Source organism: Ranitomeya imitator, chromosome 6 (genome assembly GCF_032444005.1).
Source record: "Ranitomeya imitator isolate aRanImi1 chromosome 6, aRanImi1.pri, whole genome shotgun sequence".
In the NCBI taxonomy this organism is placed as follows: domain Eukaryota; kingdom Metazoa; phylum Chordata; class Amphibia; order Anura; family Dendrobatidae; genus Ranitomeya; species Ranitomeya imitator.
In genome coordinates, this window is record NC_091287.1 from 439,518,676 (window position 1) to 439,545,918 (window position 27,243).

At 44.5% G+C, this 27,243-nt stretch overlaps 1 protein-coding gene across 1 annotated transcript in view; it reads left to right on the top strand.

Moving 5' to 3' along the window:
* RAB2A (RAB2A, member RAS oncogene family) overlaps positions 1-27,243 on the top strand; it is a 162,748-nt gene that overhangs the window by 38,546 nt on the left and 96,959 nt on the right. The gene's annotated exons all lie outside the window — the stretch shown is intronic.

Sequence of the window (27,243 nt, forward strand, 5' to 3'; positions counted from 1 at the left end):
GTCAATTTTGCTTTGAAAAATCAAACGGCGCTCCTTCCCTTCCGAGCTCTCCCATCCGCCCAAACAGTGGTTTACCCCCACATATGGGGTATCAGCGTACTCAGGACAAATTGTACAACAACTTTTGGGGTCCAATTTCTTCTCTTACCCTTGGGAAAATAAAAAATTGGGGGCAAAAAGATAATTTTTGTGAAAAAATATGATTTTTTATTTTTACGGTTCTACATTATAAACTTCTGTGAAGCACTTGGTGGGTCAAAGTGCTCACCACACCTCTAGATAAGTTCCTTAGGGGGTCTACTTTCCAAAATGGTGTCACTTGTGGGGGGTTTCAATGTTTAGGCACATCAGTGGCTCTTCAAACGCAACATGGCGTCCCATCTCAATTCCTGTCAATTTTGCATTGAAAAGTCAAACGGCGCTCCTTCCCTTTCGAGCTCTCCCATCCGCCCAAACAGTGGTTTACCCCCACATATGGGCTATCAGCGTACTCAGGACAAATTGTACAACAACTTTTGGGGTCCAATTTCTTCTCTTACCCTTGGGAAAATAAAAAATTGGGGGCGAAAAGATCATATTTTTTCACAAAAATTATTTTTTATTTTTACGGTTCTACATTATAAACTTCTGTGAAGCACTTGGTGGGTCAAAGTGCTCACCACACCTCTAGATAAGTTCCTTAGGGGTCTACTTTCCAAAATGGTGTCACTTGTGGGGGGTTTCAATGTTTAGCCACATCAGGGGCTCTCCAAACGAAACATGGCGTCCCATCTCAATTCCAGTCAATTTTGCATTGAAAAGTCAAATGGCACTCCTTCGCTTCCGAGCTCTGCCATGCGCCCAAACAGTGGTTTACCCCCACATGTGTGGTATTGGCATACTCAGGACAAATTGTACAACAATGTTTGGGGTCCATTTTCTCCTGTTACCCTTGGTAAAATAAAACCAATTGGAGCTGAATTAAATTTTTTGTGAAAAAAAGTTAAATGTTCATTTTTATTTAAACATTCAAAAAATTCCTGTGAAGCACCAGAAGGGTTAATAAACTTCTTGAATATGGTTTTGAGCACCTTGAGGGGTGTAGTTTTTAGAATGGTGTCACACTTGGATATTTTCTATCATATAGACCCCTCAAAATGACTTCAAATGAGATGTGGTCCCTAAAATAAAATGGTGTTGTAAAAATGAGAAATTGCTGTTCAACTTTTAACCCTTATAACTCCCTAACAAAAAAAAATTTTGGTTCCAAAATTGTGCTGATGTAAAGTAGACATGTGGGAAATGTTACTTATTAAGTATTTTGTGTGACATATCTCTGTGATTTAATTGCATAAAAATTCAAAGTTGGAAAATTGCGAAATTTTCATAATTTTCGCCAAATTTCCGTTTTTCTCACAAATAAACGCAGGTACTATCAAAGAATTTTTACCATTGTCATGAAGTACAATATGTCACGAGAAAACAATGTCAGAATCACCAGGATCCATTGAAGCGTTCCAGAGTTATAACCTCCTAAAGGGACAGTGGTCAGAATTGTAAAAATTGGCCCGGTCATTAACGTGCAAACCACCCTTGGGGGTAAAGGGGTTAAAGACCATGCCGTTTTTTGCAATTCTGACCAGTGTCCCTTTATGAGGTAATAACTCGGGAACGCTTCAACGGATCCTTGCGGTTCTGAGACTGTTTTTTCGTGACATATTGGGCTTCATGTTAGTGGTAAATTTAGGTCAATAAATTCTGCGTTTATTTGTGATAAAAACGGAAATTTGGCGAAAATTTTGAAAATTTCGCAATTTTCACATTTTGAATTTTTATTCTGTTAAACCAGAGAGTTATGTGACACAAAATAGTTAATAAATAACATTTCCCACATGTTTACTTTACATCAGCACAATTTTGGAAACAAAATTTTTTTTTGCTAGGAAGTTATAAGGGTTAAAATTTGACCAGCGATTTCTCATTTTTACAACGAAATTTACAAAACCATTTTTTTTAGGGACCACCTCACATTTGAAGTCAGTTTGAGGGGTCTATATGGCTGAAAATACCCAAAAGTGACACCATTCTAAAAACTGCACCCCTCAAGGTACTCAAAACCACATTCAAGAAGTTTATTAACCCTTCAGGTGCTTCACAGCAGCAGAAGCAACATGGAAGGAAAAAATGAACATTTAACTTTTTAGTCACAAAAATAATCTTTTAGCAACAATTTTTTTATTTTGCCAATTGTAAAAGGAAAAACTGAACCACGAAAGTTGTTGTCCAATTTGTCCTGAGTACGCTGATACCTCATATGTGGGGGTAAACCACTGTTTGGGCGCATGGCAGGGCTTGGAAGGGAAGGAGCGCCATTTGACTTTTTGAATGAAAAATTGGCTCCACTCTTTAGCGGACACCATGTCACGTTTGGAGAGCCCCCGTGTGCCTAAAAATTGGAGCTCCCCCACAAGTGACCCCATTTTGGAAACTAGACCCCCCAAGGAACTTATCTAGCTGCATAGTGAGCACTTTGAACCCCCAGGTGCTTCACAAATTGATCCGTAAAAATGAAAAAGTACTTTTTTTTCGCCTCATTTTTTTCATTTTCACATGGGCAGTAGGATAAAATGGATCATAAAATTTGTTGGGCAATTTCTCCCGAGTACACCGATACCTCATATGTGGGGGTAAACCACTGTTTGGGCACTCGGCAGGGCTCGGAAGGGAAGGCGCGCCATTTGACTTTTTGAATGGAAAATTAGCTCCAATCATTAGCGGACACCATGTCACGTTTGGAGAGCCCCTGTGTGCCTAAACATTGGAGATCCCCCACAAATGACCCCATTTTGGAAACTAGACCCCCAAAGGAACTAATCTAGATGTGTGGTGAGGACTTTGAACTCCCAAGTGCTTCACAGAAGTTTATAATGCAGAGCCGTGAAAATAATAAATACGTTTTCTTTCCTCAAAAATAATTATTTAGCCCAGAATTTTTTAATTTTCCCAAGGGTAACAGTAGAAATTTGACCCCAATATTTGTTTTCCAGTTTCTCCTGAGTACGGTGATACCCCATATGTGGGGGTAAACTACTGTTTGGGCACATGCCGGGGCTCGGAATTGAAGTAGTGACGTTTTGAAATGCAGACTTTGATGGAATGCTCTGCGGGCGTCACGTTGCGTTTGCAGAGCCCCTGATGTGGCTTAACAGTAGAAATCCCCCACAAGTGACCCCATTTTGGAAACTAGACCCTGAAAGGAACTTATCTAGATGTGTGGTGAGCACTTTGAACCCCCAAGTGCTTCACAGAAGTTTATAATGCAGAGCCGTGAAAATAATAAATACGTTTTCTTTCCTCAAAAATAATTATTTAGCCCAGAATTTTTTATTTTCCCAAGGGTAACAGGAGAAATTGGACCCCAGTAATTGTTGCGCAGTTTATCCTGAGTATGCTGGTACCCCATATGTGGGGGTAAACCACTGTTTGGGCACACGTCGGGGCTCGGAAGTGAGGGAGCACCATTTGACTTTTTGAATACAAGATTGGCTGGAATCAATGGTGGCGCCATGTTGCGTTTGGAGACCCCTGATGTGCCTAAACAGTGGTAACCCCTCAATTCTACCTCCAACACTAACCCCCCCACACCCCTAACCCTAATCCCAACTGTAGCCATAACCCTAATCACAACCCTAACCACAACCCTAATTCCAACCCTAACCCTAACCCTATGTGCCCACGTTGAGGATTTGTGTGAGATTTTTCAGCATTATTTTTGAAAAATCCGCGGATAAAAGGCACTGCGTTTTACCTGCGGATTTTCCGCGGATTTCCAGTGTTTTTTGTGCGGATTTCACCTGCGGATTCCTATTGAGGAACAGGTGTAAAACGCTGCGGAATCCGCACAAAAAATTGACATGCTGCAGAAAATACAATGCAGCGTTTCCGCGCGGTATTTTCCGCACCATGGGCACAGCGGATTTGGTTTTCCATATGTTTACATGGTACTGTAAACCTGATGGAACACTGCTGCGAATCCGCAGCGGCCAATCCGCTGCGGATCCGCAGCCAAATCCGCACCATGTGCACATAGCCTAATTCTAAAGGTATGTGCACACGCTGCGGAAAACGCTGCGGATCCGCAGCAGTTTCCCATGAGTTTACAGTTCAATGTAAACCTACGGGAAACAAAAATCGCTGTACACATGCTGCGGAAAAACTGCACGGAAACGCAGGGGTTTACATTCCGCAGCATGTCACTTCTTTGTGCGGATTCCGCAGCGGTTTTACAACTGCTCCAATAGAAAATCGCAGTTGTAAAACCGCAGTGAAATCGCAGAAAAAACGCGGTAAATCCGCCATAAATACGCAGCGGTTTAGCACTGCGGATTTATGAAATCCGCAGCGGAAAAATCCGCAGAAGACCAGAAAACGTGTGCACATTCCTAACCCTACCCCTAACCCTATCCCTAACCCTAACCCTACCCCTAGCCCTAACCCTAACATTAGTGGGAAAAAAAAAATTCTTTCTTTTTTTATTGTCCCAACCTATGGGGGTGACAAAGGTGGGGGGGTCATTTATTATTTTTTTTATTTTGATCACTGAGATAGATTATATCTCAGTGATCAAAATGCACTTTGGAACGAATCTGCCGGCCGGCAGATTCGGGGGGCGCACTGCGCATGCGCCCGCCATTTTGGAAGATGGCGGCGCCCAGGGAGAAGACGGACGGACCCCGGCAGGATCGGTAAGTATGATGGGATGGGGGGAGCACGGGGGGGGGGGGGATCGGACCATAGGAGGGGTGGAACGGAGCGCGGGAGGGGTGGAACGGACCACGGGGGGGGGTAGAACGGAGCACGGGGGTGGATCGGAGTGCAGGGGGGGGTGATTGGAGCACGGGGGGGGGGGGGTGATTGGACCACGGGGGGAGCGGACAAGAGCAAGGGGGGAGCGGAGCACAGGACGGAGGGGAGCCGGAGCAGTGTACCGGACAGATCGGAGGGCTGGGGGGGCGATCGGTGGGGTGGGGGCACATTAGTGTTTCCAGCCATGGCCGATGATATTGCAGCATCGGCCATGGCTGGATTGTAATATTTCACCAGTTATAATAGGTGAAATATTACAAATCGCTCTGATTGGCTGTTGAAAGTGAAACTGCCAATCAGAGCGATCGTAGCCACGGGGGGTGAAGCCACCCCCCCTGGGCTAAACTACCACCCCCCCCTGGGCTAAACTACCACTCCCCCTGTCCCTGCAGATCGGGTGAAATGGGAGTTAACCCTTTCACCCGATCTGCAGGGACGCGATCTTTCCATGACGCCACATAGGCGTCATGGGTCGGATTGGCACCGACTTTCATGACGCCTACGTGGCGTCATGGGTCGGGAAGGGGTTAAGGAACTTATCTAGATGTGTGGTGAGCACTTTGAACCCCCAAGTGCTTCACGGAAGTTTATAACGTAGAGCCGTGAAAATAAAAAATCGCTTTTGTTTACACAAAAATGATCTTTTCGCCCACAAATTCTTATTTGCACAAGGGTAACAGGATAAATTAGACCACTAAAGTTGTTGTGCAATTTCTCCTGAGTACGTCGATACCCAATATGTGGGGGTAAACCACTGTTTGGGCGCACCGCAGAGCTTGGAAGAGAAGGAGTGCAGTTTTACTTTTTCAATGTAAAATTGGCTGGAATTGAGATCGGACGCCATGTCGCGTTTGGAGAGCCCCTGATGTGCCTAAACAGTAGAAATCCCCCACAAGTGACCCCATTTTGGAAACTAGACCCCCCATGGAACTTTTCTAGATGTGTGGGGAGAACTTTGAATGCCCAAGTGCTTCACAGAAGTTTAGAATGCAGAGTCGTGAAAATAAAAAATATTTTTTTTCCACAAAAAAGATATTGTAGCCCCCAAGTTTTTATTTTCACAAGGGTAACAGGAGAAATTGGACCCCAGAAGTTGTTGTTCAATTTATCCTGAGTACGCTGATGCCCCATATGTGGGGGTAAACCACTGTTTGGGCGCACGGCAGAGCTCGGAAGGGAAGGAGCGCCGGAAGGGAAGGAGCGACTTAGATAGAATGGCCTGTGGGCGTTATGTTGCGTTTGCAGAGCCCCTGATGTACCTAAACAGTAGTAACCCCCCACAAGTGACCCCGTTTTGGAAACTAGACCCCCCAAGGAACTTATCTAGATGTGTATTGAGAACTTTGAATGCCCAAGTGCTTCACAGAAGTTTATAATGCAGAGTCATAAAAATAAAAAATATTTTTTTTCCACAAAAAAGATTTTGTAGCCCCCAAGTTTTTATTTTCACAAGGGTAACAGGAGAAATTGGACCCCAGAAGTTGTTGTCCAATTTATCCCGAGTACGCTGATGCCCCATATGTTGGGGTAACCCACTGTTTGGGCGCACGGCAGAGCTCAGAAGGGAGGGAGCACCATTTGACTTTTTGAGCGCAAAATTGGCTGTCGTGTTTGGAGACCCCCTGATGTAACTAAACAGTGGAAACCCCCCAATTCTAGCTCCATCCCTAGCCCGAACACACCCCTAACCCTAATCCCAACCTGATCCATAATCCTAATCACTAACCCTAACGATAATCACAACCCTTACCCCAAAACAACCCTAATGTCAACCCTAACCATAACCCTAATCAAAACCCTAAATCCAACACACCCCTAATCCTAATCTCAACCCTAACCTCAAACCTAACCCTAATCCCAATACACCCCTAATCACAACCCTAACCTTAACCCTAATCCCAAACCTAACCCTAATCCCAAGCGTAACCCTAATGCCAACCCTAACCCTAATACCAACCCTAATCCAAACCCTAACCCTAATCCCAACTCTAACCCTAACCTTAGCCCCAACCCTAGCCCTAACTTTAGCCCCAACCCTAACCCTAAGGCTACTTTCACACTTGCGTCGTTTGGCATCCGTCGCAATCCGTCGTTTTGGACAAGAAACGGATCCTGCAAATGTGCCCACAGGATGCGTTTTTTGCCCATAGACTTGTATTGCCGACGGATCGTGACGGATGGCCACACGTTGCGTCCGTCGTGCACTGGATCAGTGTTTTGGCGGACCGTCAGCACAAAAAAACGTTCAATGTAACGTTTTTTGTACGTCGCATCCGCCATTTCTGACCGCACATGCGTGGCCGTAACTCCGCCCCCTCCTCCCCAGGACATAGATTGGGCAGCGGATGCGTTGAAAAACTACATCCGCTGCCCACGTTGTGCACAATTTTCACAACGTGCGTCGGTATGTCGGGCCGATGCATTGCAACGGCCCCGTACCGACGTAAGTGTGAAAGAAGCCTAACCCTAAATTTAGCCCCAACCCTAACCCTAAATTTAGCACCATCCCTAACCCTAAATTTAGCCCTAACCCTAACCCTAGCCCTAACCCTAATTTTAGCCCCAACTGCTCTTCTCCTGCCGGCCGGCAGATGGAGACAGATGGCGGGTGCACTGCGCATGCGCCCGCCATTTTCTTTTCCCCAGAAGATGCCGGCGGTCAGGAGGAGCAGCAGGAGGACCCAGGGACACCGGTAAGTATGATAGGGTCCCCGAACCCCCCTATTTCTCTGTCCTCTGATGTGCGATCACATCAAAGGACAGAGAATTACACTTTGCTTTTTTTTTTTTTTTTGCGGTCGCCGGTAAACAGTTAATTACCGGCAATCGCAAAACATGCTCTTAGATTCTCCCGGGGCCGTCCGGCGGGCGAACTGCGCATGCGCCCGCCATTTTGAAGATGCTGGCGCCCATCGGGAGCCACGAGGAGCACCGGAGGAGACAGGTGAGTATCGGGGGGCGATCGGGGACCCCTTTTCTCTGTCCTCTGATGTGCGATCACATCGGAGGACAGAGAAATTAAAAAGAAATCGCTTTTTTTTTTTTGCGATCGCCGGTAAACGGTTAATTACCGGCGATCGCAAAAGCGGGGTCGGTAAAAGACCCCCCGAATCATGTTCTCTGGACCCCGGAGAAAATCCGACTCTGGGGGGCGCTATTTACTTTTTCCACAGCGCCGTTAATTAACGGCGCTGTGGTTTAAGTACCCTTAGCGGCCGCCGTTAAAAGGCGTATCGGCGGTCGCTAAGGGGTTTAAGGGAACCTGTCACCCCCATAATCAAAGGTGAGCTAAGCCCACCGGCTTCAGAGGCTTATCTACAGCATTCTGTAACGCTGTAGATAAGCCCCCGATATATCCTGAAATATGAGAAAAAGAGGTTAGATTATACTCACCCAGGGGCTTTCCCACTGCGGTTCGGTCCGATGGGTGTCGTGGTCCGGTCCAGCACCTCCCATGTTCTTACTATGATGTCCTTTTCTCTCCGGCGTACTTTGTCTGTCCTGTTGAGGGCAGAGCAAAGTACTGCAGTGTGCTCTGGCGCTGGGAAAGGTCAGAGAGGCCCGTCGCCTGCGCACTGCAGTGCTTTGCTCTGCCCTCAACAGGTCAGATAAAGTACGCTTGCGCCGGAGCCGCAGCGTGAAGACAAGAAGTGGACGTCATCCTATGAAGATGGGAGGTCCCGGACCGCGACGCCCATCGGACTGCCCGCCCAGGTGAGTATAATCTAACCTTTTTTTCTCATGTTTCAGGATACATTGGGGGCTTATGTACAGCATTCCAGAATGCTGTAGATAAGCCCCTGATGCCGGTGGGCTTAGCTCTCCGTCGATTTTGGGGGTGACAGGTTCCCTTTAATGCCCTGTATAATCTCAGGATTGCGTTGAGCTTTATTATAGTACAATATATATTGACCCTGTCCATCAAACCCTACATCCAAGTCCTTTTTTCAACCCCAAATTCACTAAGTTGTTGGTGTATGCCCTCATCTCTCACCTTGACTCCTGCACTATCCTCTGTGGCATCCCTGCTAACACTCTCGCACCTCTCCAGTCTGTCCTTAACTCTGCTGACTGAGTGATCCACCTCTCCTGTCCTCACAACACCACCTTCTGTCTTACGTTCCTCACCCAATCACCTCCAAGACTCCTGGGCATCCCCCATCCTTTACCAAGCGTTTCTGGCCAGAAATGTGTGCATCGGTGATCCCCGTTACGTGATCAGGGGTCATCGGCGCGTCGGCATGACAACCAGAGGTCTCCTTGAGACTTCTATGGTTGTTGATGCCAGATTGTTGTAAGGCTGGAGTCACACTTGCCGTATAAAAAAATCGGTCCGATTTTGACAGCCGAGAATCGCACAAATGTTCCTGATCAGTGATCCGTATGTAATCCATTTGCAATGCGAGGAGGCAATTTCCTCGCATCTAGTAACAGTGAAATATCCGTATGGCATCCGTATGCAATGCGATTTTAACATGAACTTTTACATACAGCAGTTTTCTCTACGTAAAAGCTCATTTTAAAATCGCATTGTAAAACAAAGCTGTAATCATCGTTTTAATACCATATAATCTTCAAAACATATTTATAGAGAGAGATATAGATTAAAAGCCGGCAACTGACCTGCTGCGTACAGTATAGAATAGATATATACATGTACAATAGGTGTGTGTGCATGCATACATGCATACATACATGCATGCATACATACATACATGCATGCATGCATACATACATAAATACATACATACACACTGCTCAGTACCAATGCTTTCTGGCTGATGTTTTGGTCACTTTTGAATGTTGGTTGTGCCTTCACACTTGTGGTAGCATGAGACGGACTCTACAACCCACACAAGTGGCTCAGGTAGTGCAGCTCATCCAGGATGGCACATCAATGCAAGCTGTGGCAAGAAAGTTTGCTGTATCTGTCAACATAGTGTCCAGAGGTTGGAGGCGCTACCAGGAAGACAGGCCAGTACATCAGGAGACGTGGAGGGGGCCGTAGGAGGGCAACAACCCAGCAGCAGGACCGCTACCTCAGCCTTTATGCAAGGAGAAACAGGAGGAGCAATGCAAGAGCCCTGCAAATTGACCTCCAGCAGGCCACAAATGTGCATGTCTGCACAAACGGTTAGAACCGACTCCATGAGGATGGACTGAGTGCTCGACATCCACAGATGGGGGTTGTGCTCACAGCCCTACACAATGCAGGACGCTTGGCAATTGCCACAAAACACCAGGATTGGCAAATTTGCCATTGGCGCCCTGTGCTCCTCACAGATGAAAGCAGATTCACGCTGAGCACATGACAGTCTGATGCCATGTAGAGCGAACTGCTGCCTGCAACATCCTTCAGCATGACCAGTTTGGCAGTGGGTCAGTAATGGTGTGGGCCAGCATTTCTTTGGAGGGCAGCAAAGCCCTCCATGTGCTGGCCAGAGGTAGCCTGACTGCAATTGGGTACCGAGATGAGATCCTCAGACCCCTTGTGAGACTATATTCTGGTGCGGTTGGCCCTGGGTTCCTCCTAATGCAGGACAATGCCAGACCTCATGTGGCTGGAGTGTGTCAGCAGTTCTTGCAAGATAAAGGCATTGAAGCTATGGACTGGCCCGCCCGTTCCCAAGACCTGAATCCGATTGAACACATCTGGGACATCATGTCTCACACCATCTATCAATGTCACATTGCACCACCAACTGTCCAGGAGTTGGCTAATGCTGTAGTCCAGGTCTGGGAGGAGATCCCTCGGGTGACCATCCGCCGCCTCATCAGGAGCATGTCCAGGCGTTGTAGGGAGATTATACAGGCACGTGGAGGCCACACACACTACTGAGCATCATTTCCTTGTCTTGAGGCATTTCCACTGAAGTTGGATCAGCCTGTAACTTCATTTTCCACTTTGATTTTGAGCATCATTCCAACTCCAGACCTCCGTGGGATATCAGTTGTGATTTAGGTTGATAATTTTTAGGTTTTATTGTTCTCAATATACAGTATATATAATATATAATATGTGCCTTGCGAAAGTATTCGGCTCCCTGGAACTTTTAAACCTTCTCCCACATGTCGTGCTTCAAACATAGATACCAAATATAATTTTTTGGTGAAGAATCAACAACAAGTGGAACACAATTGTGAAGTTGACCGAAATGTATTGGTTATTTAAAAAAAAAAAAATTAAATTCCAAAACTGAAAAGTGGGCCTGCAATATTATTCGGCCCCTTTAACTTAATACTTTGTTGTGCCACCTTTTGCTGTGATTACAGCTGCAATTCGCTTGGGGTATGTCTCTATCAGTTTTGTACATCGAGAGACTGAGATTCTTGCCTATTCTTCCTTGGCAAACAGCTCGAGCTCAGTGAGGTTTGATGGAGATCGTTTGTGAACAGCAGTTTTCAGCTCTTTCCACAGATTCTCGATTGGATTGAGGTCTGGACTTTGACTTGGCCATTCTAACACCTGGATACATTTATTTGTGAACCATTCCATTGTAGATTTTGCTTTATGTTTGTGATCATTATCTTGTTGGAAGACAAATCTCCGTCCCAGTCTCAGGTTTTCTGCAGACTCAAACAGGTTTTCTTCAAGAATGGTCCTGTATTTGGCTCCATCCATCTTCCCATCAATTGCAACCATCTCCCCTGTCCCTGCTGAAGAAAAGCAGGCCCAAATCATGATGCTGCCACCACCATGTTTGACAGTGGGGACTGTGTGTTCAGGGTAATGAGCTGTGATGCCTTTACACCAAACATATGGTTTGGCATTGCTGCCTAAAAGTTTGTTGGGTCTTTGGCACAAACGTCACTGACATGCGCAGTAGGCGTATGAGGAAGCCGAAGACCTGGCGTGCATAAAAAATATATAATCGTAAGTGTTCTTTAATCATGTTTCACGGGACAGGGACACGTGAATTTTTTAAAGGGAAGGTACCGCATTTGTAGGTCATTAATAAATCACTGTAATATAGCATAACATGCTGCTATAAGCAAGTTTGAAATGCATGTGAAACAGATTTCATGTGTTATGAGTTTAAAGAAGGCACTGGCGGCTGACATCTTGGTTTTGCAGCAGTAGCAGGGCACTATCAGTGTTAGATTACAGCACCCCATGGACATAGAGTTAGCCGGTCTATTATCTCCTATCTCTAACATTGCAGCAGCATTAGCAGTGAGCTGGGCACGCCTCTGTGGGCTGCACAACTCACTGCTGTAGGTGTGACTAGCTGCCATTTTATTATAGCCCAGTGCTATCTGCCGAGCTCCACTTACTCTCTATCGCAGGACAGAAGAAGCCCTCACTGCTCCTCTGTACTCCAAGCAGGCACACATCCTCTGCTTCTCACACCCTGCCCTGTGTGCTTCCCCTGCTGTGTCTCTGCCTCCCCCTCACACACAGTCCCTGTGATCTCTGGTAAGCTGCACTCACAGCCTAGAGAGAGCAGGGCAGCTCACAGGACAGGGATTAAGGTGGGGGAAGGGGGATGGCACGAATGTTATTCACAAAAAATGCTGCTGAGCGCACTGTGTTCTGCTCCTCTGTAAACAAGCTGTGCCTCTGATGCAGTAGCTGCTGGTGATAGCAGGTCACAGGGCAGTCACACACAAAATGGCGCTGCCCTGTGATGCTGCTCTTCATTCTGCCCCAGGGATATTAGACCACCCAAAAGGTTAGGGAAATGGTGATGTCAGCAGTTACTGCCCCAATTTTCCAGCAAAGAGTAAAGCTGCTAAATGTTACTATAACTGCTTGAGGTCTAAAACGGAAAATGCTCCCCCTAGTGGTAAATATGTATATTTGTAGAAAAATATACAATATTTTTCATATAGAAATGTTTGCAAACAGTGCAAACATTGCATTAATACATTTTAATTACTATTTTAAGCTTAATTTCACAAAAAAAAACAAAATACAAGGAAACTGGTGGCACCTTCCCTTTAAATTGATTATTTAGTAAATCTTAATTATAATCACGTAGCATGAAATGTTAGATATATATATATATATATATATATATATATCTATCTATCTCTATAATGAATCTGAAAAGATTGTCTAAATATGCACCTATGCACTTTATTAATCACTTGTCATGAACGCACTATTTTCAAGTTTTCTATCATTGTTTTTAAGAAATTTATTAATGAGAAATGTATGTATAATCAGTGACACATTTTAATTCGTTTGTCGGCTTCTTTGAAATAATTGCAGAAGCCGATAGGAGACATGGTTTACATACAGTAAACCATTGCAGAACAGTTAGATTTTATATATGTCAGTGACTAATACTGTTATTACTATGTGTGTGTAAAATTTGGGACCCGTATGTATTTAAGAAAATACTGTATTCATGGAAAAAACTGGCGTGGGTTCCCACGCAATTTTGTACGCTAGAGAGGAAAAGCCAGTGACTGAACACAGATATTAATAGCTTAGAGAGGGTCCATGGTCACTGCCCCCCCCCCCCCCCCACACCTGCTAAAAACATCTTCCCCCAGCCACACCAGAATAGGTGCATCTGTAAAATGCGCCAATTCTGGCACTTAGCCTCTTTCTTCCCACTGCCCCATAGCGGTGACATGTGGGGTAATAAGGGGTTAATGTCACCTTTGTGACATTATTATTATTATTTATTATTATAGCGCCATTTATTCCATGGCGCTTTACATGTGAGGAGGGGTATACATAATAAAACAAGTACAATAATCTTGAACAATACAAGTCACAACTGGTACAGGAGGAGAGAGGACCCTGCCCGCGAAGGCTCACAATCTACAAGGGATGGGTGAGGATACAGTAGGTGAGGGTAGAGCTGGCCGTGCAGCAGTTTGGTCAATCGGTGGTTACTGCAGGTTGTAGGCTTGTCGGAAGAGGTGGGTCTTCAGGTTCTTTTTGAAGACATTAAGCCCATTAGTAATGGAGAGGTGTCAATAAGATGCCTATCCATTACTAATCCTAAAGATTGTAAAGGATTAAATATAGACATATACACAAACCCACAATAAAGTATTTTAAAGGGAATCTGTCACCCCAAAAATGGCCTATAAACTAAGGCCACCGGCATCAGGGGCTTAACTACAGCATTCTGTAATGCTGTAGATAAGCCCCCGATGTAGCCTGAAAGGTAAGAAAAACAGGTTATATTATACTCACCCAGGGGCCTTCCCGCTGTGGTCCGGTCTGATGGGCGTCGCGGTCCGGGTCCGGCACCTCGTATTTTAATACGATCATGTCCTCTTCTTGTCTTCTTGCTGCGGCTCCTGCGCAGGTGTAGTTTGTCATGAAATGAAAGACCACAGTTTTATTCACATCTTTATTCTTCTGCCATTCCAAACGTTGCCCTCGATCTGATGTAATATATGATAAAATAAAAAGCCAACAATATACCTGTCCGGCGTACAGTCAGTCCCAAGGCATAATGCAAATCTGGGGTATTATTATTATTATTTTTTATTTATATAGCACAATTCCATGGTGCTGTACTTGAGAAAGGGGTTACGTACAGAGTTACAATGACAAACTGGTACAGAGGGGAGAGGACCCTGTCCTTGCGGACTTACATTCTATGGGGTATATACAGAGTACAACTGGGAGCGTTGCTAATGCGACCGCCCCCGGCTGTAAACTACTGGGGAATGAATGAGATGCAGGGAGCAGAGCTTCAGTGACTATCAGTGACGTCACTGAAGCTGCGCTCCCTCACAGCATGAACTCGTGAGCGTGGGAAAATGCCAGCTTTTTTTTTTAAGCAAAGTGTGGAATTGTTTTTCACCAGTTAGATAAAAAAGAACCTAGACATGTTTGGTGTCCTGACCAGGAGACTCACAACGGCAGGTCAGTTTTAGCATTTAATGAACCTAACAAAAAAGCCAAACATAAAACAAGTGTATGATTGCACGTTTTTTGCAGTTTCACCGCACTTGGAATTTTCTTCCCGTTTTCTAGTACATGACCAGGTAAAACCAATGGTGTCGTTCAAAAGTACAACTCGCCCAGCAAATAATAAGCCATCACATGGCCATATTGACAGAAAAATAAAAGTTATGGCTCTGGGAAGGAGGGAAGCGAAAACCGAAAACGCAAAACCGAATAAAGCTCTGGGGGTTAAGGGGTTAAGTGGTTCCCTTTTAAGGCATATCTAATAAAAATTTAATTTGAGGGTAATTTTTTGTGGATTTCTGTAATCTTAAATATTAAAGAGTAAAAAGAAAATACCTAGTTTCTCCTGCAGTAAGAAAAACCAGATCAAATATTGCAATGGACAACTGTCATGGGGTGAGAAGTATGATATGATACCGCTCAAAAAGTCACCCAATCATGAAAAAGCGATCTTGTATGCGCATGAGTATATGGGACAGATAAATGTGTAAAAAAAAATTAGAGGTATAGGACCATTCCTTTATCCTGTTTGGGGAGTTAAATTGAAACCTGTGCACACCTCTAGGGGCACCAAGGTGTCAGACCCTCTGCGGCAAAAGAAATGGCAACATGTAACAATAGATAGATTAGAGGTATAGGACCATTCATTTCATTTTGTTCCGACAGTGGAACTAGAACACATACACTCCAGAGGAAAGAAGGGGCGGACAGTAGCCTTGTTAGTCCCTATAGGGCTAGTAAGCTAATCCCAGTACTCCTGCCCTGACAAGGCCAGTCCACAGCTACCCCTAGGCTGAATGGCCCTGCACTCTCCCTTGTAGTTGTGTCCTCTGGAGGATACAACCAGTAAGAAGGACACACTCCCTGTGAAAGTACACCACTGGTCTGGTGAGAATGTTCCAAATTATATACTTTCACACATGACTATTATGTTATGTTGTTGTCATGTATTATCCTTAGGCCTTTATTTGCCTCTAGAGGTGTGTATGGGTTCTCCGACCGGCGGTACTGATTTTACCGCTGAGCAGAGGCAGTGTTTACCACGCTGGAATGCACATGAGTGTGGCAATCATTGGATGTTCGGGCCCCCAATTCAAGCAAATGGGGTTCGGGTTCTGTTTTTGTACCCGAACCAAACTTTTTTTAAAATTGTTTGGGCGAACCTGCCGGACCCGAACATCGAGGGGTTTGCCCATCACTTATGTTCAAGATTTACGTTGGTAGATCCCTACCCTTACTCGTATAAGTCCGCTGTATTCATATAGATAGTGCACCCGACCCTTACTCGTATAAGTCCACTGTATTCATATAGATAGTGCACCCGACCCTTACTCGTATAAGTCCGCTGTATTCATATAGATAGTGCACCCGACCCTTACTCGTATAAGTCCACTGTATTCATATAGATAGTGCACCCGACCCTTACTCGTATAAGTCCACTGTATTCACATAGATAGTGCACCCAACCCTTAGGCTAAGTTCACACTTTGCGGATTCCGCAGCAGAATTCCAAAATCCGCAGTGAAAACCCGTCGCGGTTTTTACATGCGGATTTATCGCGGTTTTTACTGCGGTTTCTTCTGCGGATTTTAATCTGCAGTTTCCTATTGGAGCAGGTGAAAATCCGCAGAAAAGAAGTGACATGCTGTGGAATGTAATCCGCTGCGTTTCCGCGCGGTTTTTTCCGCAGTATGTGCACAGTGTTTTTTGTTTCCCATAGGTTTACATTGTACTGTAAACTCATGGGAAACTGCTGCAGATCCGCAGCGGTCAAATCCGCTGCGGATCCGCAGCAAAATCCGCAAAGTGTGAACATAGCCTAACTCATATAAGTCCACTATATTCATATAGATAGTGCACCCGACCCTTACTCGTATAAGTCCACTGTATTCATATAGATAGTGCACCCGACCCTTACTCGTATAAGTCCACTATATTCATATAGATAGTGCACCCGACCCTTACTCGTATAAGTCCACTATATTCATATAGATAGTGCACCCGACCTTTACTCGTATAAGTCCACTATATTCATATAGATAGTGCACCCGACCTTTACTCGCATAAGTCCACTATATTCATATAGATAGTGCACCCGACCCTTACTCGTATAAGTCCACTGTATTCATATAGATAGTGCACCCGACCCTTAAGGTACCGTCACACTTAGCGACGCTGCAGCGATACCGACAACGATCCGGATCGCTGCAGCGTCGCTGTTTGGTCGCTGGAGAGCTGTCACACAGACAGCTCTCCAGCGACCAACGATCCCGAGGTCCCCGGTAACCAGGGTAAACATCGGGTAACTAAGCGCAGGGCTGCGCTTAGTAACTCGATGTTTACCCTGGTTACCAGTGAAGACATCGCTGAATCGGTGTCACACACGCCGATTCAGCGATGTCTACGGGGAGTCCAGCGACGAAATAAAGTTCTGGACTTTCTTCCCCGACCAGCGACAGCACAGCAGGGGCCTGATTGCTGCTGCCTGTCACACTGGACGATATCGCTAGCGAGGACGCTGCAACGTCACGGATCGCTAGCGATATCGTCTAGTGTGACAGTACCTTTACTCGTATAAGTCCACTATATTCATATAGATAGTGCACCCGACCCTTACTCGTATAAGTCCACTGTATTCATATAGATAGTGCACCCGACCCTTTACTCGTATAAGTCCACTGTATTCATATAGATAGTGCACCCGACCCTTACTCGTATAAGTCCACTGTATTCATATAGATAGTGCACCCGACCCTTTACTCGTATAAGTCCACTGTATTCATGAGCCCATCACTTCTAACCCTTGTTACACTACTCAATGGCGCAGCAATTATGTAATCTTAATGGGATTGAAAGAAATACAATATTCATGACCTAGTTTGATTTTGGATCAGCTGGATGCAATCATTGACCAGTCAGATCGTCATTGCTCCGTTCCATGTGTAGTGCTACTGCCGGGTACGGTAAATCAGCTCTTATTCTCTTAAAGAGATTGTCTATCTGTTTTTTGAAAATTCCTATCCCTGACTGCATTTTATTTTATTTATTGAAACGCCCAAATGACACCTCACCCTCCCCAGGTCCAATGTTAAGTCTCCACCTCTGCCCCAGGTCCGTTGTCTGCAGTGGACGTCACATTGTCGTCGCTGCAGCCAATCAGTGAGTGCATCGCCTCTTCCTGCATAGAACAATACATTCAGCCCCAGCCAGTGTTGAAAACAGCTGATGTGAGGTCGTGCCGGATCCCCAGTGATCTGATACTCCGCATCGGTTATCAGTATTTATATGCCTGGACAATCCCTTTAACAGAATTTGTTTGGTTGGCTGCAGCTTTCCCTGACAAAATTCATGGTTCACAAGAAGTGGATTGATCCCGATTGCCCCTAGGGGCCACATTTTTAAGAGCACTGACTTAAAGTCCTAAAGAACTGCTCCCCGAGGTTACATGTAGAAATGAGGCAATAAAATAATTGTTCTCCTATCCTGATAGATGGCAGTGTGGCCTCATTATATCCGGAGGTCGCAGTGCCTGCTTGGAGCTGACAAACACAAGTGCTTGGGATTTTCTGTGTATCACAAGGTTTATCATCAGTGAGTGATACATGTCGTGTGTTCAGCATGTATGGAGCCCCTGTACTAGCTGGCAACGTTAATTGTAAGAGACATTATGGGATCGAATGGATGAATGAGTATTTTTTATTTTCTTACCAGCTTTTGCAAAATAAAACTTACAGCGTTTCTTTCACCAGTGTGGGGCTGCCCTTTTTATGTAATAGTGATTTTAATAAATATCATCTGTTAATAAAAGTGTCCAGAAATCACGCTGTGCAGTAGCCCAGCATTCGGGTTACTTCTGGCCACTTTTATTAACAAGTGATCATTAGCAACCTCACCAATCCAGTGATGCCCACCTCTTTAAATATAAAAGGCAGTCACAAGTAGGTACTAGTTACCGTATATACTCGAGTATAAGCCGACCCGAGTATAAGCCGACCCCCCTAATTTTGCCACAAAAAAACTGGGAAAACTTTTTGACTCGAGTATAAGCCTAGGGTAGGAAATGCAGCAGCTACCGGTGAATTTCAAAAATAAAAATCGATGCTCCATACCGTTCATTATAGCCCCATGCAGTCATGGCCAAAAGTATTGACACCCCTGCAATTCTGTCAGATAATACTCATTTTCATCCTGCTCCTGAAAATGATTGCAAACACAAATTATTTGGTATTATTATCTTCATTTAATTTGTCTTAAATGAAAAAACACAAAAGAGCAAAAAGCAAAACATTGATCATTTCACACAAAACTCCAAAAATGGGCCAGACAAAAGTACTGGCACCCTCAGCCTAATACTTGGTTGCACAACATTTAGCCAAAATAACTGCGACCAACCGCTTCCAGTAACCATCAATGAGTTTTATACAATGCTCTGCTGGAATTTTAGACCATTCTTCTTTGGCAAACTGCTCCAGGTTCCTGATATTTGAAGGGTGCCTTCTCCAAACTGAAATTTTTACATCTCTCCACAGGTGTTCTATGGGATTCAGGTCTGGACTCATTGCTGGCCACCTTAGAAGTCTCCAGTGCTTTCTCTCAAACCATTTTCTAGTGCTTTTTGAAGTGTGTTTTGGGTCATTGTCCTGCTGGAAGACCCATGACCTCTGAGGAAGACCCACCTTTCTCACACTGGGCCCTACATTATGCTGCAAAATTTGTTGGTAGTTTTCAGACTTCATAATGCCATGCACACGGTCAAGCAGTCCAGTGCCAGAGGCAGCAAAGCAACCCCAAAACATCAGGGAACCTCCGCCATGTTTGACTGTAGGAACCGTGTTCTTTTCTTTGAATGCCTCTTTTTTTTCTCCTGTAAACTCTATGTTGATGCCTTTGCCCAAAAAGCTCTACTTTTGTCTCATCTGAGCAGAGAACATTCTTCCAAAACGTTTTAGGCTTTTTCAGGTAAGTTTTGGCAAACTCCAGCCTGGCTTTTTTATGTCTCGGGGTAAGAAGTGGGGTCTTCCTGGGTCTCCTACCATACAGTCCCTTTTCATTCAGACGCCGACGGATATTACGGGTTGACACTGTTGTACCCTCGGACTGCAGGGCAGCTTGAACTTGTTTGGATGTTAGTCGAGGTTCTTTATCCAACATCCGCACAATCTTGCGTTGAAATCTTTTGTCAGTTTTTCTTTTCCGTCCACATCTAGGGAGGTTAGCCACAGTGCCATGGGCTTTAACCCCTTTACCCCCAAGGGTGGTTTGCACGTTAATGACCGGGCCAATTTTTACAATTCTGACCACTGTCCCTTTATGAGGTTATAACTCTGGAACGCTTCAATGGATCCTGGTGATTCTGACATTGTTTTCTCGTGACATATTGTACTTCATGACAATGGTAAAAATTATTTGATATAACCTGCGTTTATTTGTGAAAAAAACGGAAATTTGGCGAAAATTATGAAAATTTCGCAATTTTCCAACTTTGAATTTTTATGCAATTAAATCACAGAGATATGTCACACAAAATACTTAATAAGTAACATTTCCCACATGTCTACTTTACATCAGCACAATTTTGGAACCAAAATTTTTTTTTGTTAGGGAGTTATAAGGGTTAAAAGTTGACCAGCAATTTCTCATTTCTACAACACCATTTTATTTTAGGGACCACATCTCATTTGAAGTCATTTTGAGGGGTCTATATGATAGAAAATACCCAAGTGTGACACCATTCTAAAAACTACACCCCTCAAGGTGCTCAAAACCATATTCAAGAAGTTTATTAACCCTTCTGGTGCTTCACAGGAATTTTTTGAATGTTTAAATAAAAATGAACATTTAACTTTTTTTCACAAAAAATGTAATTCAGCTCCAATTTGTTTTATTTTACCAAGGGTAACAGGAGAAAATGGACCCCAAAAGTTGTTGTACAATTTGTCCTGAGTACGCTGATAGCCCATATGTGGGGGTAAACCACTGTTTGGGCGGATGGGAGAGCTCGGAAGGGAAGGAGCGCCGTTTGACTTTTCAATGCAAAATTGACAGGAATTGAGATGGGACGTCATGTTGCGTTTGAAGAACCACTGATGTGCCTAAACATTGAAACCCCCCACAAGTGACACCATTTTGGAAAGTAGACCCCCTAAGGAACGTATCTAGAGGTGTGGTGAGCACTTTGACCCACCAAGTGCTTCACAGAAGTTTATAATGTAGAACCGTAAAAATAAAAAATCATATTTTTTCACAAAAATTATCTTTTTGCCCCCAATTTTTTATTTTCCCAAGGGTAAGAGAAGAAATTGGACCCCAAAAGTTGTTGTACAATTTGTCCTGAGTACGCTGATAGCCCATATGTGGGGGTAAACCACTGTTTGGGCGGATGGAAGAGCTCGGAAGGGAAGGAGCGCCGTTTGACTTTTCAATGCAAAATTGACAGGAATTGAGATGGGACGTCATGTTGCGTTTGAAGAACCACTGATGTGCCTAAACATTGAAACCCCCCACAAGTGACACCATTTTGGAAAGTAGACCCCCTAAGGAACTTATCTAGAGGTGTGGTGAGCACTTTGACCCACCAAGTGCTTCACAGAAGTTTATAATGTAGAACCGTAAAAATAAAAAATCATATTTTTTCACAAAAATTATCTTTTTGCCCCCAATTTTTTATTTTCCCAAGGGTAAGAGAAGAAATTGGACCCCAAAAGTTGTTGTACAATTTGTCCTGAGTACGCGGATACCCCATATGTGGGGGTAAACCACTGTTTGGGTGGATGGGAGAGCTCGGAAGGGAAGGAGCGCCGTTTGACTTTTCAAAGCAAAATTGACAGGAATTGAGATGGGACGCCATGTTGCGTTTGAAGAGCCACTGATGTGCCTAAACATTGAAACCCCCCACAAATGACACCATTTTGGAAAGTAGACCCCCTAAGGAACTTATCTAGAGGTGTGGTGAGCACTTTGACCCACCAAGTGCTTCACAGAAGTTTATAATGCAGAGCCGTAAAAATAAAACAAAATTTTTTTCCCACAAAAATTATTTTTTTAGCCCCCAGTTTTGTATTTTCCTGAGGGTAACAGGAGAAATTGGACCCCAAAATTTGTTGCCCAATTTGTCCTGAGTGCGATGATACACCATATGTGGGGGGAACCACTGTTTGGGCACATGGGAGGGCTCAGAAGGGAAGGAGTGCCATTTGAATGCAGACTTAGATGGAATGGTCTGCAGGTGTCACATTGCGTTTGCAGAGCCCCTAATGTACCTAAACAGTAGAAACCCCCCACAAGTGACACCATTTTGGAAAGTAGACCCCCTTAGGAACTTATCTAGATGTGTGCTGAGCGCTTTGACCCACCAAGGGCTTCACAGAAGTTTATAATGGAGAGCCGTAAAAATAAAACAAAAATTTTTTCCCACAAAAATTATTTTTAGCCCCCAGTTTTGTATTTTCCCGAGGGTAAAAGGAGAAATTCGACCCCACAATTTGTTGTCCAATTTGTCCTGAGTGCGCTGATACCCCATATGTGGGGGGGAACCACTGTTTGGGCGCATGGGAGGGCTCGGAAGGGAAGGAGCTCCATTTGGAATGAGGACTTAGATGGAATGGTCTGCAGGTGTCACATTGCATTTGCAGAGCCCCTAATGTACCTAAACAGTAGAAACCTCCCACAAGTGACACCATTTTGGAAACTAGACCCCCTAAGGAACTCATCTAGATGTGTTGTGATAGCTTTGAACCCCCAAGTGTTTCACTACAGTTTGTAACGCAGAGCCGTGAAAATTAAAAAAAAAAATCTTTCCCCCCAAAATTATTTTTTAGCCCCCAGTTTTGTATTTTCCCGAGGGTAAGAGGAGAAATTCGACCCCAAAAGTTGTTGTCCAATTTGTCCTGAGTGCGCTGATACCCCATATGTGGGGGGGAACCACTGTTTGGGCGCATGGGAGGGCTCGGAAGGGAAGGAGCTCCATTTGGAATGAGGACTTAGATGGAATGGTCTGCAGGTGTCACATTGCATTTGCAGAGCCCCTAATGTACCTAAACAGTAGAAACCTCCCACAAGTGACACCATTTTGGAAACTAGACCCCCTAAGGAACTCATCTAGATGTGTTGTGATAGCTTTGAACCCCCAAGTGTTTCACTACAGTTTGTAACGCAGAGCCGTGAAAATTAAAAAAAAAAATCTTTCCCCCCAAAATTATTTTTTAGCCCCCAGTTTTGTATTTTCCCGAGGGTAAGAGGAGAAATTCGACCCCAAAAGTTGTTGTCCAATTTGTCCTGAGTACGCTGATACCCCGTATGTTGGGGGAAACCAACGTTTGAGCGCATGGCAGAGCTCGGAAGGGAAGGAGCGCCATTTGGAATGCAGACTTAGATGGAATGGTCTGCAGACGTCACATTGCGTTTGCAGAACCCCTAATGTACCTAAACAGTAGAAACCCCCCACAAGTGACCCCATATTGGAAACTAGACCCCCCAGGGAACTAATCTAGATGTGTTGTGAGAACTTTGAACCCCCAAGTGTTTCACTACAGTTTATAACGCAGAGCCGTGAAAATAAAAAATCTTTTTTTTTCCCACAAAAAATATGTTTTAGCCCCGAGTTTTGTATTTTCCCAAGGGTAGCAGGAGAAATTGGACCCCAAAAGTTGTTGTCCTATTTGTCCTGAGTACGCTGATACCCCATATGTTGGGGTAAACCCCTGTTTGGGCACACGGGAGAGCTCGGAAGGGAAGAAGCACTGTTTTACTTTTTCAACGCAGAATTGGCTGGAATTGAGATCGGACGCCATGTCGCGTTTGGAGAGCCCCTGATGTGCCTAAACAGTGGAAACCCCCCAATTATAACTGAAACCCTAATCCAAACACATCCCTAACCCTAATCCCAACAGTAACCCTAACCACACCTCTAACCCTGACACACCCCTAACCCTAATCCCAACCCTATTCCCAACCGTAAATGTAATCTAAACCCTAACTGTAACTTTAGCCCCAACCCAAACTGTAGCCCTAGCCCTAACCCTAGCCCTAACCCTAACCCTAGCCCTAACCCTAGCCCTAACCCTAACCCTAGCCCTAACCCTAGCCCTAACCCTAGCCCTAGCCCTAGCCCTAACCCTAGCCCTAACCCTAGCCCTAACCCTAGCCCTAACTCTAACCCTAGCCCTAATGGGAAAATGGAAATAAATACATTTTTTTAATTTTTCCCTAACTAAGGGGGTGATGAAGGGGGGTTTGATTTACTTTTATAGCGGGTTTTTTAGCGGATTTTTATGATTGGCAGCCGTCACACACTGAAAGACGCTTTTTATTGCAAAAAATATTTTTTGCGTTACCACATTTTGAGAGCTATAATTTTTCTATATTCTGGTCCACAGAGTCATGTGAGGTCTTGGTTTTTGCGGGACGAGTTGATGTTTTTATTGGTAACATTTTCGGGCACGTGACATTTTTTGATCGCTTTTTATTCCGATTTTTGTGAGGCAGAATGACCAAAAACCAGCTATTCATGAATTTCTTTTGGGGGAGGCGTTTATACCGTTCCGCGTTTGGTAAAATTGATGAAGCAGTTTTATTCTTCGGGTCAGTACGATTACAGCGACACCTCATTTATATCATTTTTTTATGTTTTGGCGCTTTTATACGATAAAAACTATTTTATAGAAAAAATAATTATTTTTGCATCGCTTTATTCTCAGGACTATAACTTTTTTATTTTTTTGCTGATGATGCTGTATGGCGGCTCGTTTTTTGCGGGACAAGATGACGTTTTCAGCGGTACCATGGTTAGTTATATCTGTCTTTTTGATCGCGTGTTATTCCACTTTTTGTTCGGCGGTATGATAATAAAGCGTTGTTTTTTGCCTCGTTTTTTTTTTTTTTTTTTCTTACGGTGTTTACTGAAGGGGTTAACTAGTGGGCCAGTTTTATAGGTCGGGCCGTTACGGACGCGGCGATACTAAATATGTGTACTTTTATTGTTTTTTTTTTTTTATTTAGATAAAGAAATGTATTTATGGGAATAATTTTTTTTTTTTTTTTTTCATTATTTTGGAATATTTTTTTTTATTTTTTTTTACACATTTGAAATTTTTTTTTTTTACTTTTTTACTTTGTCCCAGGGGGGGACATCACAGATCAGTGATCTGACAGTTTGCACAGCACTCTGTCAGATCACTGATCTGATAGGAGTGCAGGCTGCTTCACAGTGCCTGCTCTGAGCAGGCTCTGTGAAGCCACCTCCCTCCCTGCAGGACCCGGATCCGCGGCCATCTTGGATCCGGGGCTGGAGGGAGCAGGGAGGGAGGTGAGACCCTCGCAGCAACGCGATCACATCGCGTTGCTGCGGGGGGCTCAGGGAAGCCCGCAGGGAGCCCCCTCCCTGCGCGGTGCTTCCCTGTACCGCCGGCACATCGCGATCATCTTTGATCGCGGTGTGCCGGGGGTTAATGTGCCGGGGGCGGTCCGTGACCGCTCCTGGCACATAGTGCCGGATGTCAGCTGCGATAAACAGCTGACACCCGGCCGCGATCGGCGGCGCTCCCCCCGTGAGCGCTGCCGATCGCATATGACGTACTATTGCGTCCTTGGGAAGTAAAGCCCACCCCACATGGACGCAATAGTACGTCTAATGGCAGAAAGGGGTTAAACTTCTTGATGACACTGCGCACGGTAGACACAGGAACATTCAGGTCTTTGGAGATGGACTTGTAGCCTTGAGATTGCTCATGCTTCCTCACAATTTGGTTTCTCAAGTCCTCAGACAGTTCTTTGGACTTCTTTCTTTTCTCCATGCTCAATGTGGTACACACAAGGACACAGGACAGAGGTTGAGTCAATTTTAATCCATGTCAACTGGCTGCAAGTCTGATTTAGTTATTGCCAACACCTGTTAGGTGCCACAGGTAAGTTACAGGTGCTGTTAATTACACAGATTAGAGAAGCATCACATGATTTTTCGAACAGTGCTAATACTTTTGTTCACCCCCTTTTTTATGTTTGGTGTGGAATTATATCCAATTTGGCTTTAGGACAATTCTTTTCGTGTTTTTTCATTTAAGACAAATTAAACGAAGATAATAATAACAAAGAATTTGTGTTTGCAATCATTTTCAGGAAGAAACTCCGTATTATCTGACGGAATTGCAGGGGTGTCAATACTTTTGGCCATGACTGTAGATGCTCCATATAAAGCTGTGCCACATATAATGCTGCATACTGTTCATTATTGCCCCATAAGATGCTCCATATAATAATAATAATCTTTATTTATTTTTATATAGCGCTAACATATTACGCAGCGCTTTACAGTTTGCACACATTATCATCGCTGTCCCCGATGGGGCTCACAATCTAAATTCCCTATCAGTATGTCTTTGGAATGTGGGAGGAAACCGGAGAGCCCGGAGGAAACCCACGCAAACACGGAGAGAACATACAAACTCTTTGCAGATGTTGTCCAAGGTGGGATTAGAACTCCAGCGCTGCAAGGCTGCTGTGCTAACCACTAAGCCACCGTGCTGCCCTGCCCAGCTGTGCCACATATAATGCTCCATACCGTTCATTATTGCCCCATAGATGCTCCATATAAAGCTGTGCCACATATAATGCTCTGCACCGTTCATTATGGCCCCATATAAAGCTGTGCCACATATAATGCTCTGCACCGTTGATTATGGCCCCATATAAAGCTGTGCCATATATAATGCTCTGCACCGTTCATTATGGCCCCATAGATGCTCCACATAAAGCTGTGCCATATAGAAAGCTCTGCACCGTTGATTATGGCCCCATAAGATGCTCCTTATAAAGCTGTGCCATATAGAATGCTGCTGCTGCAATAAAAAAAAAATCACATACTCGCCTCTCTTCGCTCAGGACGCCGGCGCTTGCAATATTTACCTGCTCCTCGTGCGGCTCCGTCTCCAGCACTGACGCTCAGCAGAGGGCGCGCACTGACTACGTCACCGCGCCCTCTCATACTAGCATCATCGACACATTGGAATTGACAGGACGATTTGCTGATGCCGCTCACCATTACTGCCCCTGATTAGATAGGGGACATTACCTACCATTTTTATGTGTTCGAGACTTGACCCGGAAGTAATGGCAACAGTTTGTCTGTGAAGTCCTGTGCACACATTGAAGGTTTGGTTAGTGTTTTGCATTAGGATGTTTTTCTGTAGATCATAGAGTTCTGGAAATGCCACATTGAATGTCTATTCATCAATTAGGCGTCACATGCATAGAAAAAAGTAAATATTCCTTAGGTGGGATAAAAATAAACCTTGGAGCCTTTCCCTTATAAAATATGCAGTCACTAAGCTCCTTCGCACGCAGGGCGACGTTCCTGACAAGTTGGACTTGCTCAGCATCGGTCCTAGGAGGACTTGAATTATCGCTGAACTTTGACCACTTAATATTAAAGTCCGCTGCCTGCACTCAGATTCTGGATTATCACCACAAAACAATGAACAAGACATGAAAATAGTTGCATAGAAAGAAATGTTAACTTTCTT